At 42.2% G+C, this 14,047-nt stretch overlaps 1 long non-coding RNA gene across 1 annotated transcript in view; it reads left to right on the forward strand.

Moving 5' to 3' along the window:
• Window positions 1–12,539: 12,539 nt before the first annotated feature.
• The window catches only part of LOC135968873 (uncharacterized), a 316,880-nt gene continuing 315,372 nt past the window's right edge, over window positions 12,540–14,047 (forward strand). The window contains exon 1 of the long non-coding RNA XR_010583883.2: window positions 12,540–12,795. This is a non-coding gene — a long non-coding RNA (uncharacterized lncRNA). The remainder of the gene's footprint in view (window positions 12,796–14,047) is intronic.

Consider the following 14,047-nt stretch of genomic DNA (forward strand, 5'->3'; position numbering starts at 1 on the left):
ATGATGCTAATACCTACCTTACAACTTTCCTTGTTAAATTCTAAAGCACTTATCACACAGCTTCTTCTTTCCTTCTCCTCCTCATTATGCAATGAATGCAGAAAGGAGACCATTGTTGTGGAGGCCAGCTGATAAAGTCAGAGCTGACCCTACAGGAAGATAAAGTAGAAAACTGTGCATTTGTGATTGGAGCATTCTAGGGAGATACTCTCCTGACTTCTGAGAAAAACTCAAATCTTTTCTCCTCCCAAATCTTTTCTCCCTTTTTTCATAGCAGTATAATTTTTTTCTTTGTGCAGTAGTGCAATCTCAGCTTACTGAAACCTCTGCCTCCAGGGCTCAAATGATTCTCATACTTCAGCCTTCCGAGAAGCTGGGATTGCAGGCATGTCCCATCACACCTGGCTAATATTTTGTATTTTTAGGAGAGACGGGGTTTCGCCATGTTGGCCAGGCTGGTCTCAAACTCTTGACCTCAGGTGATCCACCTGTCTTGGCTTCCCAAAGTGCTGGGACTACAGGTGTGAGCCACCACGCCCAGCTAATTTTTTTTTATTCCTAGGCACGTTATTGCAAAGAATAAGGACTACATATTCGAGCCTCCCTTGCAGCTGGGTATGAAGATGTGACTAAGCCCGTATGTCAGTTTCCAGGAACCGTCCTTGAGGGGTGGCTTGTGCATGCTGTTGCCCTCTTCTTTGTTCCTTCCATCATCCTGCAGCCTGGAAAATGAGGACAGTCATCCCAGGCCAGGAAGCTGAGGACTGTCCTTAGAGGTGTGGTCAATGAGCAGGAAAGGACCAGAGTTCTTGAGATGTTTGAGTGGACTTGGTTGATGTGAGCATGAAATGAGCTTCAATCTTGTTTAAGTCAGTTGTTTGGGCCTGTCTGACATTTGTAACCAAATCTAATCCCAACTGATGTACCACCTAAAGTTTCTTCTCCACTGGCCAAAATTCCACTTCTGAAGATCTATTTCTTTGGGCATTAAAGACTTTCATCAGCCTTTAGGAAAGCTCTGATAAATTACACATTCCACAGGATGGGTTCGTAGTTTAAATCCTTACAAGCATTGTTCTTAGCAGATTGCCCAGCCCCAGAAAGGTAGACAGACAGCATTAAGGAGCTGAAAGGCAGGGGGAAGAGCAGACAAATATCTATCCCTTAACCATTCTGCCAGCTGCTCTTTCAGAATAACTTGTCTCAGGGCCCATGAGGACAACGGTTGATGATCTTAAATCTGTTTCCTTTTTTTCAATTTTCTAGTATGAACACTTTCATACATATAGAAAAGTTAAAACAAAACAAAACTTTTCAGTGAATTCCCATATACTCACCACCTATGTTCAGTTGGTAACAATGGAATATTCCTGATTTATCACAATCTGCCCATCTATTTGTCCCTCTGCCTATCCATCAATCCAACTTTTATTTTTATTGTATTTCAATGTAAATTGTGCCTGTCAGTGCACTACCCCCTGAATACTTCCCTGCTACCTACTCTTGTTCATTTTTACACTTTCTTCTCTGTTTCTGTTCAACCCCCATTTCCTTGCAAGTAAGGGGAGCAGGAGCTGTGGAGCCAAGAATTGTGACCTAGAGTCCACATAGGTAGGGCTTGTCTTGTCTATTCCAAAGCCTGAAGTTATTGGGCAGTTAACAGAAGTGGCAACCAAAGTAAGACAGATACATTGTTCTTTTGGAGCTATCTTGCTTCCATTTCCTCTCTCCTCTTCAAGATGTGGCAAGGCTGTTCTCTACATTTCCTTGAGCTCCATAGGTCTCCCCCTCTTTTCCTGACTCCTGATTCATCCCATTTTATGACTTCTTGAGATGCAAAGATCATTCACTCCCCTGTAGCCAGAATCTTTATAACAACTCCATCTTTCTCTTCAACTAGCTCTTCCTCTATAAAGCTCTGCAGTGTAGCCTTCCTCCCTTTGTCCCATCCTTAGGGCAGCTGGCCAGACATGCCAGGTCTGTCACGCTCAACCTTTGTTACCCTAAAAAAATCAGTTTGCCTCCTCTTTGCTCAAAGCTCATGCTTTGCTCTGTGTCATCTTTCTTAGTGTTCCCTATGGTTGCAACTCAGCCCTCATCAAAGCCCCAGTCTCCTGAACATCCTCCTTCCCACACTCTGAAATTTTCAGAATATGAGACCTCCTAGCTCTGAAGAAGAAATGAGATCCCTACTCAGGATTAGGTCCCGAGCTTTCCAGCAACAACATAGGTGCTTATTGGGGTTTGATGAACGCTGCCATGGGTTGAGAATGGAGAATGTGCCAGGAATTGCCATGGGTTGAGAACAGAGAATGTGCCAGGAATCATCTAAGTACTGTGCACACATGCATGCTACATCATTTTATCCCCGCAACCACCCTTCTAGGTCAGCTATTTTTTTTTCCCCTTTTTCAGGTAAGAAAACTGAGGCATAGAGAAATTAAGTAACTAATTCAAGCTTGCCTAGGTAATAAAAGTCTTCTAGATGTGGGGTTTTGTTGTTGCTGTTGTTGGTTTTGAAACAGGGTTTCACACTGTTACCCAAGCTGGAGTGCAGTGGTGCAATCACAGCTTACTGCAACCCCATCTCCTGGCCTCAAGCAATCCTCCCACCTCAGTCTCCCAAGTGGCTGGGACCATAGGTGTGTACCATCATGCCCAGATAAGTTTTGTACTTTTTTGTAGAGACGGGGTTTTCCCGTGTTGCCCATGCTGGTACCAAACTCCTGGGCTCAATGGATCCAACTGCCTTGGCCTCCCAAAGTGCTGGGATTACAGGCATGAGCCACCGTGCCTGGCCTAGGTGCATTTTTTTTTTTCATCCGATTGGAAAGAATGATTTCTGTGCAGAATGTGGGCCTTATGCTTTGTAGAGTTATAATTAAGTTTATGTTTTCATGTTGCGGGTTTTTGTTTGTTTCCTATGACAATGTTTTTCATACTGGAATCTTCAGACCCCAAGGGTTCACGGGCATTCTTGTGTTTTACCACATTTTCTTTGTAAAGAGCTCTGCGCATTCTTCCAGTTTGAGAAACCGTGGCTTAGAGGTGAGGGGGTGGGGTGGGAGTGGGGGCTGTCCCTCACAGCCTGTCATCTCCTCACTGTCACGGCCTCCTAGACTATAACCTGGGCTGTTTAGATAGCTCTGCCCCTGGAACTTAGTCTCACAGTCCAGAGTCATTCATTTTCTTATCCACCTGATCTGCATTTCGAGTTAGAAGCGGAGCCAAGAAAGGAGAGAACTCAGGGGAAACGGAGAAAAGGAAGCAGTTGTATTCCAGGTAGGGGGAAGACATAAGCAAAGACCCAGAGCTGAGCATTTGCTGTTCTGAAACAGCAGAGGGGCTCCTCATCTGGGGTGCAGGACTGGGCAGGGCAGCTTACCTGCAGAGCCTTGACTGCCGAGCCAGGGGATGTGGACAACGCTGTAGGCGATGGGGAGCTGGAGAAGGAGCAGGTAAGGAGGACCCCATCGGGGTTCCAGTCTCCAGTGAGACCTCAGAGGTACCAGGAGGAGACAGGTGAGGCAGCTTCCGAGGTGGCAGGATGTGAGATGAGGGGTAGACACGTCCCTCCTGCCCGGCCCACCGAGGAAGTGATGCAGGAGAAGAGATTCCGCTAGTCTATCCCTCAGCCATGAGAAGGAAAACACACACCCTGATGACTTGGCTTAGCCCTCAGACCCTCCATCTAGATTTTAGCCATTCTGCCTCTGAAAGAAACATGTTTAATTCTGTGTTTTGAGCTGTCCTCTGCTTTGGCACAGCACGGGCTAGAGTGAGGGATAATATCTATGAACTCCAAGCTTTGAAATCAGGGAAGTGTGCTGGAGGGTTTGCTGTGTCTCTCTCAAGCACCGAGACCATTTCTGACCTCGTGCGTGAGCCGAGGAGACACAGATGAGCAAGAACAGCTGGCCAGTGTGCCGGGTCCTCTCAAATAATGATCGTGCCAGCCTGCTTAGGGCACGTGCACATCCAGCCTGCCTGCCCATGTGAAGGCGAGGCTCTCCCCTCCCGCCCAGCCTTGGTGGGCCCCTGTGATGTCACCACCATGTGTCTGGGCCTTCCAAGGAACCCGTACAACATCAACCACACTGTAGCCTTCGATGGCCAGTGGACATACTAGGAAAATGAACTTTCCCATTTGACAAAGGAAAGATAAAGAGAGAAGGACCCAAAGGCGGGTCTGGGACTAAGTTGGACCCCAAGCCCCTTGGCGTGACCAAGCCCCAGCACAGCTGTGACATTGGCAGCCGGCATTTCAGGCACAATAATAATTCTTCAGATCAAAGCAGCTCCGTCTTTAGACAATTATAGTAAAATTGAAGCTCTCCTCTAAAAGAAACACATGCTCGTGTTGTGTTTTCCCCTCTCCCCCCTCCTTATTTTATTCTTTATGAACAAATTGGTTTTCAGGGCTATAGAAAGAACCGATTGGAAGCTTAAATTCTCACTGTCTACCCAGGGGTGGATTCACAGGGGTGAACATGTAACATCTGAAAGCTGACTTTTTTTTTTCCCCCTTAAATTGATATCCAAGAATAAAAGAGAGAATGGTTGGAGAAGCTGATCAGGAATGAATAAAAGTCTCCTTTTAAGCTGAAATAACCCCCTCCCCCATCTTCCCTCCAGAAGAGCCGGACTGTAATTGCTTGCAATCACTCGGCACAAATTGTCTCCTCGTATTTGCTTTTTAATTTTGTATAATCTGGTCCATTTCGCTCTCTCTGCCTTTGAGCTTAACCTCTCTCTCTCTCTTTCTCTCTTTCTTCCACTTACTCATTCCCTTTTTCTCTTTCCCCCTTTAACTCTTCAGGACTGTGTAAAAATTAGTAATAATTCCCAGTGATATTTGATGGCTTTTACTAAGCAAAGGCACTTAGGAGAAAAAAAATACAGAAATACACACACACTCAAAATGGAAAGGATCTGGTTTGCATCCACTTAAATGTTCATTTCTGCATCCAAAGTATTGTTTATTTTAATGCATTAATACTGTTTCTTAAGGCATGGTAGACGTTTTAATAAATAAGTAGACTGACCCCAAAGTGAGCAAGAAAAGGAGTCAGAACAAGAAAGGTAATTTCTCAGAGTCACTGCGGACCATTTTTTTCTGGTTTCCAGCAGGTGTGTGTCTGCTGCACTTGCTCTTGCTGTAACGAACGCCCCTTCTGTTTAGCGCACCGCACCTCCAACAGCCACCTCCCCAGCCAGGGCTTGCCCTTGTTCTTACGCTGGTGCTTCATGATATGAGGGCCAGTGAATCTGGAATAACACACACCTGTAGGTCTGATTCACTTTCCAATAGTACAAAAGGTGATAGGAAGGTGGGGGGCGGGGTTCGATGGGGGAAAATGTCCAGAGGAAACATCCTCAATGGGCAGAGAAAAGAAGAGAAAACGAAAAGAAGGGGAACGGCAGGAGGGTATAAAGGGAAGCAAACAAAATGAAAAGCACAGGTTATACCAGAAACGATGAATGGGATCTAGGCTCAAATCTCTGCCTTCTATCATATCAGCACCATAGGCTCTGGTCTTCTGAGAGAAATTAGAGGTCAAGAGAAAGAATGTTAGTAGACAGCCTGGCTAAGAGTTTGATTTCTGTCCTGCTTCTGATCCTTACTGTGTGACTGTTCACAGCTTACTTAACTTCTCTGTACTTTAGTTTTCTTTTCTGTAAAGTTGAGGGGACAATATCACCTTCTTTATGGGATTACTTACATGAAATAACAATTGTAAAGTGCTTGGCATGGTTTAAGCACTCAGTAAATGTTAACTATTATTCCACCGTAATAGCAAATGATTTAAGGTACCAGGGTTCAATCAGGGAAGCAGAAACTATGAGTATTATGGACTAAGAAATTTATTATAGGCATTAGACCTTGCATAATTATGGGAGGAGTTGGGGCAGTAAGATCTGGAAGGGGAGTTGGAGTATCAGAAAAGTCACTGGAGAATTCTAACAAACATCTAAAGAAACATTAACACCAATTCTACACAATTTCAATATCATCCAGAAAAGAAGCACTTTCCAATTCATTTTATGACGATAACACTATACTGATACCAAACCCAGACTAAAATAGTACAAAAGAAAACTACAGACCAGTATCTCCCATGAACATAGAGGCAAAAATCTTTAACAAAGTATTTGCAAATAGAATTCAACATTATATAATGAGAATGATACACCATGACCCAGTGGCATTTATTATAGGGATGTAAGACTGGTTAGATATTGGAAAATCAATCAATAAAATCCACCACATTAACAGGCTAAAGAAGAGGAATGTATAATCACATGATTATATCAATTGATGCAGAAAAGTATTTGACAAAATTGAATACTTATTCATGATAAAAACTCTTAGAAACAAAGAAATAGTAACTTCATCAACTTTATAAAGAGCATCTACAAAAACCTACAGCTAGTGTTATACTTAATGGTAAAAGACTGAACCCTTTTCCCCTATCACCAGGAACAAGGCAAAAATGTCCACTCTTAACACTGTCATTCCATGTAGTACTGGAAGTTCTAGTCAATGTGTTAAGGTCATAAAAGGAAATCAAAGGTACATAAATGAGAAAGGAAGAAAAAGAAGTATTTTTATTTGCAAAAGACATGATTGTCAGCATAGAAAATCTCAAGGCATAAGGAAATTTAGGATTAGAATAAAAATGTTTGTAATCCCAAGGAATCTACAAAAAATAATAATGACAAAGCTTTTAGAATGAATAAGTTACTTCAACAAAGTCACAGGGCATAAGATAAACTTACACAAAAGCAATTGTATTTCTGTATACTAACAATGAGCACATGGAAACCAAAATTAAAAATACATCATGTATCATACCTAAAAAATATGCAGGTGTAAATCTATCAAAACATGTACAGGACTTGTATATTGAGAACTGTAAAGTGCTGATGAAAGAAATCAAGGAAGACCTGAATAAATGGAGAGACATTCAATGTTGATGATTTGGAAGACTTAACATAGGAAAGATGTCAGTTTTCCTCAAAATTGATATATAGGCTTAGTCTAATTCCTATCCAAATTCCAGCAAGTTTTTTAATATAGGAAAATTATTCAAAAATACTTATGGAAGGACAAAGGAACTAGAATAGCTAAAGCAGTTTTGAAAAAGAAGAATAAAGTGAGAGGAATTATCTAGCCAGTTTAAAGACTAATTAAATAGGTATAGAAACCAATGCTGTGTGGTATTGTTACATGGATAATGAAGAGGAATAGAGAACCCAGAAATAGACCCATGCAAATACTTACACATGATTTTTGACAAAGGTATAAAAGCAGTTCAGTGGAGAAAAGATAGCCTTTCAGTGACTGCTGCTTGTATACGTGAACTTTCATGGGTAAACAAAAGTGAACCTCAATCTTGGTTTACACCATATATGAAAATGAACCCAAAGTGGATCACAGAATTCAATGCAAAACATAAAACTATAAAACTTTTAGAAAAAAAGAAGAGAAAATCTTCAGCATCTAGGACTACAAAAGATTTCTTAGGCTTGACACTGAAAGCATGATCCATAAAAGCAAAACTGATAACTTAGACTCCAAAATATTTAAAACCTTTTACTCTATGAAAGGCCTTAATAGGAAAACAAAAAGATAAGCAACAGACTGGGAGAAGATATCTGGAAACCACATATCCAACAAAGGACTAGTATTTAGACTATATAAAGAACTCTTAAAACTCAACAGTAAGAACATAAACAATCCAATTAGAAAATGGGCAAATGTCATGAGACATTTCAGCAAAGATGGTATATGAATGGCAAATGAGCACATGGAAAAATGTTCAACATCATTAGCTATTTGGGAAATACAAATTAAAAGGGTGATGAAATATCATTACAAACCTATTATAATAAATAATTTAAAAATAGTGACTGCCAAATTCTGGCAAGGATGCTGTATTAGTTTGTTCTTGCGTTGCTGTAAAGAAATACCTGAGACTGGGTAATTTATAAAGAGAAGAGATTTAACTGGCTCACAGTTCTGCAGGCTGTACAGGAAGCATGATGCTGGCATCTGCTGGGCTTCTAGAGAGGCCTCAGGAAACTTACAATAATGTTGGAAGGCGAAGGGAGAGAAGGTGTATCACGTAGCCAGAACGGGAGCGAGAAAGAGGCAGAGAGGTACCACCCACTTTTAAATTGCCAGATCTCACAAGAACTCACTGTTGTGAGGACAGCACAAAGTGGATGGTGCTAAAGCATTTGTGAGAAACTGCCCTCATGATCCAATTAGCTGCAACCCAGGCCCCACCTCCAACATTGGGAATTACACTTCAACATGAGATTTGGTCAAGGACACACATCCAAACTATATCAGATGCAGAAAAATCAAGTGACTTATACATTGCTAGTGGGAATGTACAATGATTCAGCTACTCCAGAAAATAATTTGGGGGTTTCTTGAAAACAACAACAACAACAAGCAATTATACCACCCTACAATTGCACTCCTGGATATTTATACCACAAAGATCACTTATGGAAACTTGTGTTCACACAAACATTACACATGACTATTTATAACAACTTTATTTGTAATAGCCCCAAACTAGAAACAATCCAGTTGTCCTCCAGTGGGTAGATGATTAAGCAAACTGTAGTATATCTATAACATGGAATACTACTCAGCAATAAAAAGAACAAACAATTGATATAGGCAACCACTTAGATGAATCATGTAAGAATTATGCTGAGTGAAAAAAGCCAATCTCAAAAGTTTACAGACTGTAGGATTCTATTTACATAACATTCTTGAACTGACAAAATTATAGATATGGAGAACAGAGGAGTAGTTGCCAAGGGTTAAGGAGAGAGTGGGAATGGGAGGGAAGGGGGTGTGGCCCAAAGGAGAGCTCCTTGTGGTGATGGAACCATTCTGTATCTTGACAGTATCAAGGTCACTATCCCAATTGTCATATTGTACTGTGGTTTTGGAAATGTTATCATTGGAGGTGATATGGTTAGGCTTTGTGTCCCCACCCAAATCTCATCTTGAATTGTAATCCCCACGATCACCATGTGTCCAGAGACCAGGTGGAGGTAACTGAATCACGGCGGTGGTTTCCCCCATGCTGTTCTTGTGATAGTGAGTGAGTTCTCAGGAGCTCTGATGGTTTTGTGAGGGGCTCTTTCCCCTTCACTCACCACCTCTCCTTCCTGCCACCTGGTGAAGAAGGTGCCTTGCTTCCCCTTTATCTCCTGCCATGATTGTAAGTTTCCTCAGGCCTACCCAGCCATGCTGAACTGTAAGCCAATGAAACCACTTTCCTGGCCAGGTGTGGTGGCTCACACCTGTAATCCCAGCACTTTGCAAGGCCAAGGCAGGCAGATCACTTGAGACCAGGAGTTCAAGACCAGTCTGGTCAACATGGTGAAACCCCATCTCTACTAAAAAAAAATTACAAAAATTAGCTGGTATGTTGGCATGTGCCTGTAATCCCAGCTACTTAGGAGGCTGAGGCAGGAGAGTTGCTTGAACCCAGGAGGTGGAGGTTGCAGTCAGCCAAGATCGTGCTACTGCACTCCAGCCTGGGCGACATAGTGAGACTTCATCTCAGAAAAACAAAACAAAACAAAAAACAACCTCTTTCCTTTATAAATTACCTAGTCTCAGGCCGTTCTTTATCGCAGTATGAAAATGGACTAATACAGAGGAAACAACAAATGATACATATACATTTACCTCTGTATTATGTCTTCATGTGAATCAACAATTAAAAAGATTAGTTTTTATAAAAGGGAACTCACCACATCCAGTGACTCTATGAACTTTTCCATTATTGAAAATTAACTTTTTGTGTTTTTTCTGGTCTGTTTGGAGGAATTATTCAGTATGTCTCACATACGTGTCTACTCTTTCCTATTTCCTCATCTTACCGATACCCACCAACAGGGCAGATAGGTGTGACTGAAAGCAGATGGAAGAGTTTTATTAACTCCAGTAATTAGGCAAATGAGCTTCTTGGGTAAGTCGCTCAAAATGCTATAGACGGGGATGTTTATTCTGTGTGTCATCGTAGGGAGGTTTCAGTTGTTACTAATATGAAGACTTACTGATATGCTAAAATGATATCAATTCCTTAATTATTTAAAACAGGGAAAAGAGTTTACAGAGCAGGCAATCAGAAATCATTTTGTTTTCACTAAGAAGGAAAAATATCACACAAAAGCATAAGAAAATGAGATAAAGGTTGGGGGTGACCTGGGGTAGGGGGAGGTGACCGAGGGCACCAACCCACATTGGGACAAAAAGCAGGGGTCTAAGGAGAAGTTCAAAGATCAGGTGTAAGCTGAGGTGGGTGGATCACCTGAGGTCAGGAGTTGAAATACAAAAATTAGCAGGGCATGGTGGCAGGTGCCTGCAATTCCAGTTACTCAGGAGGCTGAAGCACGAGAATCGCTTGAACCCGGGAGGTAGAAGTTGTAGTGAGCCGAGATTGCACTACTGCCCTCCAGCCTGGGCAATTGAGCAAGACTCGGTGTCAAAAAAAAAAAAAAAAGAAAGAAAGAAAAGAAAAAATAGAAAAGAAAAAAGAATTCTACTTGGGTGTCTTAGCAGGTAACCACTGTGGGGCTGAAAATGTGTATAGAAAAGGAAGAAAGAAAAAGAGAAGAGGCATAATAAGAGAGAGAAGGGGGTTTGAGAGCAATTTCTATAAAGATAGTTGTTTCTGTTGACTAACCAGGAAATAGAGAAATGAAAACCAACAGTCATTTCGAGAACAGGTGTCTATTGTGGGATGGTGCAGGACAAAATGGTTCAAGCGCCTTCCTGTGAAGCCAGCACCTATAAAGGGCTGGAGAATCTGTTAAACACCTGAGCTTAAGTGCCCCTTATTTAGCTAGCTCGTGTCTCCATCTTCCCGGGAAGAAAGTTGGGATGGAAAGGAACTCCAAGCTTTTTGGAGCTACGCTGTGTGCTGAGAATTTCCATGCATTCCCTCTCTGAGTCATCACCATGAAGTAGGTATGACTCTTTCATTTTTATTTTATTTTTTGAGACAGAGTCTTGCTCTGTCGCCCAGGCTGGAGTGCAGTGGTGCAATGTCTGCTCTCTGCAATCTCCACCTCCCAGGCTCAAGTGATTCTCATGACTTAGCCTGCCCAGCAGAGTTGGGAATACAGGCGTGCACCACTACGCCTGGCTAATTTTTGTATTTTTAGTAGAGACAGGGTTTCACCATGTTGGTCAGGCTGGTCTTCAACTCCTGGCCTCAAGTGATCCACCCACGTCGGCCTCCTAGAGTGCTGGGATTACAGGAGTGAGCCACCGCGCCCGGCTGACTCTCTCATTTTGTAAGTGTCTGAATGTGGTTCAGAGAGGTTCAGCAGCTTCTTCAAGGCCCTTCTAATAATGCAGATGTGCATAGAAGGAAAGTTTCCAGTTCACGTGATGCAGTCAAAGCCAGGAGCTCTAGGGCTACCACCGATGGGCGAAACAGTCCTTGAAAGACCAGACCTCAAGGTCTCCATTCCTGATGCCAGCATTTTCTCTTTCATGGGGGCCTCGCATCACTACCGCTTTGTCCACCAGGCTGGTTTCCAGAGAGATGCCACCTCTTGGAGGAAAACTGTCGCTTTCCTCTGTAACAATCCTCCAAAATAGGAAGAGGGTTATGCTGGTTGGTTGGGGGAGGTGGTGCAGGAAAGGGAAGAGAGTGGTTCTTCCAGTTTGCACAGAAGCACAAGGCTCCGCTACCCTCTACACGTGGTGGTTCCACCTCCATTTCTAACGAAAGTAATGAGTAGATTTCCTTCCACCTGAATGTTATCTCCAGCCTGTCCCTTTCAACAGCCCCAGACCTTTCTATTACGCCTCGCTGAAGCGGAGTTATGGGGCAACCCTCTGACTTGGCTGTTCAAGTATTTTGCCTGGAATATAATTGCAAGATGTAAAGGGGAGGCCAGCAGAGAATTATCAGTTTTTAAAGGGCATGCATATGGTTTTCAGTAGTTGATGCTTAGTAAGTCTGTGTTCAATAAATAGTGCAGCTTGATTAAATCTTTTCCATCCTGATAGAAGGTACGTCTGGATCCCATTCTCCAGGCCTTGGAGCGGCACTCTATTAATTTGGAGGTTGTAATTTTCATTTTGACGTTGGAGCAGCTACTCTTTAGAACTGAAACAGAAGAGAGAGAAGCTTGTGGTTCTGAGTGGCACCTTCTTTCTGCCAAAGCTGGCTGTGGTCTTGCCTATCAGAACATAGTGTCCTATCTTTTGACGGTCATTAGTGGTAAGCGTTCTGTAATACTCACCAAGGAGGCCCAATTGCTGTGGATGTTTTCCTGTGAATATGGCTGCTGTGATACTTTGTCTTTTTGCTTTGGGTAGTATGGAAGGTGATCTATGTGACCACATGGGTCTTCCGTGCTGCAGAAGAAGATAAAGAAGGAAGGGAGGGAGGGAGAAAGCAGGGAGGAATGTATCTCTTCTATTTGAAAATTAATCCCAGTTTAAGATTTTTACAAATTGAGAAATCTATTTCTTTTCTTTCCAGGGACTTGGAGAACAAGGAACAAGGAAAATATCCCTATCTCATGACCCTGTCAAGTTCTCAGGGAGATGAACATATGACAGACTGCGGGACATCCTCACAAAAGAGGCGAAAGGCTCCTGACTCCTGAGGAGGACTCTGCTGCCCGCTGGCCCTGTTAGACGGAGGGCTCCCCTGGCATCCTATTCTTACTTGGAGCTTTTCAGAGACCACATATGGTCTCCAGGACTGGAGGAGTCTGAATCACAGTTCTTCCCAGGTAAGGGATATTTCTGCTTCGGGTCCTAAGAAATCTGAAGAACAACAACAACAAAATAAATAACACAATGTGGTTTGTCAAGGAACAACCAGCACCTGGGTAGTGGCGCATGTGCCATGAGTAGGTATAATGCTGGGAGCGTGTACCAACCCAGGTGAAAGGATTGCTCAGATAGGGCCCCCTCACACCAACCAAAATCAGATTCCCTCTGTAGAAATAAATTGGTAACTGCTTCTTAACAAAGCTTTGAAGTTAAAAAAAAAAAAAAGCAATATTTTTAAAAAAGGAAGAAAATTACAAGTGTATTTCTCCTGACACAGTTTTAAAAGCTGTTTGTAGCTGATTTACAATGCTCATAGTATTCAGCTTTTCATTTGAAATTCTAATAAGTCCTTTGAATGGGTTGGAGCTTGTTAGAAAGTAAAAGGAATGAAGTGACTTCATTGAATTATGAGCTTTTGCTGGCTTCCACATACACATCCTGGGTCTCTCTTCAGCGTCACCTTTCTTTTCATGGAATGTTCTTGAGTTGAGACAGGCAACAAAAGGACCTCTGGGGTGGGAAGAATGTAGAACCATCATGTATGTTCCGTTTTATTTAGCCCCCCTGGGTCTTTATTTTCCCTCTTTAGTTTGCATGTTCCTATGATGCACTAAGGAACTGGGTGAATGATCTCTATTCTCGCAATCAATTTTCCACTTTTTCCAAACTCTAAGAATGCAAATGTCAAGTTCCTGGGAAGCCTTTGGACCTCTCGGATAAGAGGTGCTATTTTTATGAACTAAATGCATTCACCTTTGCTCCAAAAGTAGGTGTGGCTGGTGTGAAAACCAGGTCTGTGTAGGTCTTCGTTTCTATCAAGGGGTCATTCTAATTTTATGAGCTACTCCATCTGTGATGGACACCCGACAACGTCATGATGGTTCAAAAAAGAGTCACATTGGGATTTGTAATGACAAGCTTCCATTTGTAAATCGTGTGAAAAATAAGTAGCATGTTCTTGGCAAAAAGGTCTTTATTCTCATTTGGTCTGACCTTGGAGAAGATAAATCAAAGCCAAGTTAGTTTTCTATTGTAGTTTTTTTTTTAACTGTCTTATACTTGAATATTCTAGCTTTCCCAACACTGTTATCATAAATGATGGAAAAGTCTTGAATATTTGCATAACATTATAGAAGATTTGTGACTGAAAGGACAGGATGTAACTTATGCAAAGCAGATACATCTTTTCTTTTGTGTTTGTAGTCTCGC

This window comes from Macaca fascicularis, chromosome 20 (assembly GCF_037993035.2).
Source record: "Macaca fascicularis isolate 582-1 chromosome 20, T2T-MFA8v1.1".
Taxonomy (NCBI): domain Eukaryota; kingdom Metazoa; phylum Chordata; class Mammalia; order Primates; family Cercopithecidae; genus Macaca; species Macaca fascicularis.